Source organism: Oncorhynchus nerka, linkage group LG7 (genome assembly GCF_034236695.1).
Source record: "Oncorhynchus nerka isolate Pitt River linkage group LG7, Oner_Uvic_2.0, whole genome shotgun sequence".
NCBI lineage: Eukaryota > Metazoa > Chordata > Actinopteri > Salmoniformes > Salmonidae > Oncorhynchus > Oncorhynchus nerka.
In genome coordinates this window covers 23414913-23416656 of record NC_088402.1, presented here as the reverse complement: position 1 = coordinate 23416656, position 1744 = coordinate 23414913, and positions in this window count along the sequence as shown.

Below are 1744 nucleotides of genomic sequence, written 5' to 3'. Positions count from 1 at the left end.
TAAAGGGCTGACTACACAGCACTGTGTGGACAACGCCTGGACTGATTGTACTACCTGTTAAGTCATGCAGTTGAAGGTTCCAGGTTTTATCCGTGTAAGGTTGTAGAGAGGAGTGAATCTTTAAGAGAGGGTTGGACATTGAACAAGAGAGAAGAGGGAGTGGGAGGGAGAAAAGAGAGCGACAGAGAGAGAGAGACACAGACGTTCCAATGAATTGTTGAAAAATAACAGAAAAGTTATTGGTGAGCACTGAGCATTTCTACTAAGAACAAAGCAGACAAGCAGACAGGCAGAGATGATAGATAGATATAGATAGATAGATAGATAGATAGATAGATAGATAGATAGATAGATAGATAGATAGATAGATAGATAGATAGATAGATAGATAGAAAGTAAAATCTTCCACCTTGTTGCATAAAAGATGGTTAACAGTTATGAGCTGCTCCTGTTGCTGCTTGTTTGGCCTACATACAGCAGGGCCTGGGAAACCTGCGAAGCCAAATGAATGATGTAATGTCATGAAATTGTCCGACTGAGTTCCTTAATCTCCCTTTTTGTTCACTTCACTTTCCTTCTCATCACACTGCATGTCACCTGAAGAGCCAGTCACATGAATGAGTGAGCATTGGATCAGGCCTAAGTCAGTGGTTTGTGGCTCTTCTCTTCCCCAGCCCTCTTAGAACATGGTACAGATTTAGGATCTTAATTTGACCAGTATTGTCGGAGCAAAATAATCCTGCAGCAACAGGATTTTACATTTAGTCCATAATGTTGATTGATCTGTGATTAGGCAATTAGCTACATGAAAAGTGCAGTACTGTTAATAGAACCGTGTGTTAGTGCAGGTTTTCAGTGAATTTATGAAAATCATGAAGCTCATCTGTACTTCCTGCAGTGCAGGGACATTCTCAGCAACCTAATAGTGATACAATTAAGATCCTACATCTGCAGACTAACGTTATGTCAAAATACTGACATACAGTATAGGCCTTTTACTTCTATGTCACCCAAACTGACGTATTGGATTATAGATCCCAAATGCTTCCTCTCTCAAGCAGCTTCCTGCTGTTGAATGCTTGTTGTTTATCCTCTGTATGAGTGTCACAAGAGACAGCATTGCAGTGCAGCATATACAGTATATAGCAACAGTAGCATTAAAAGTTCCCTGGCCTTTTGCGCCCCAGCGGTTCCAACCCAAGGAATCCGCCTTTCACAGACTCATTTAGATCAAAGCCTGTTGTTGCAAGTCCCTGCTCTTTTCTGCTCATTGAATATGCATGATGTTTCCATTCACATGGCATGTACTGCTGTGTGGTACGGGGAGAGGAGAGGCATGGCATAGAGGGGGGGGGGGGGGATGAGGGAGGCAAATGCATCAGGCAGCCATGCTCTGTTCCGAAGCCCAGAGATGAGTCACTCTGACCTGTCACTAAGGGGCCCGGTGTCGACGCTGCCTTCCGTACACTCTCTCCCTGTTTATTAGCTAATAATACATTAATCCACCTACTGTAGGCCAGTACAATATTCTTTCCGCAATATTAAGCTGATCCACCCCTAAAAACATAAAATAATAATAATAATAATTTTAAAAAACACCTGTCTGTGTGCAGTAGATGTGACCTGAACCTGTTATCGTACGTTCTTTAAACTAGTCATATGTGAAATGTCTATTTCTAACCTGACCATCCACCTTTCCTGCTGTAACACCGTACAGTATGTACATGTGCAGTACCTATGATCC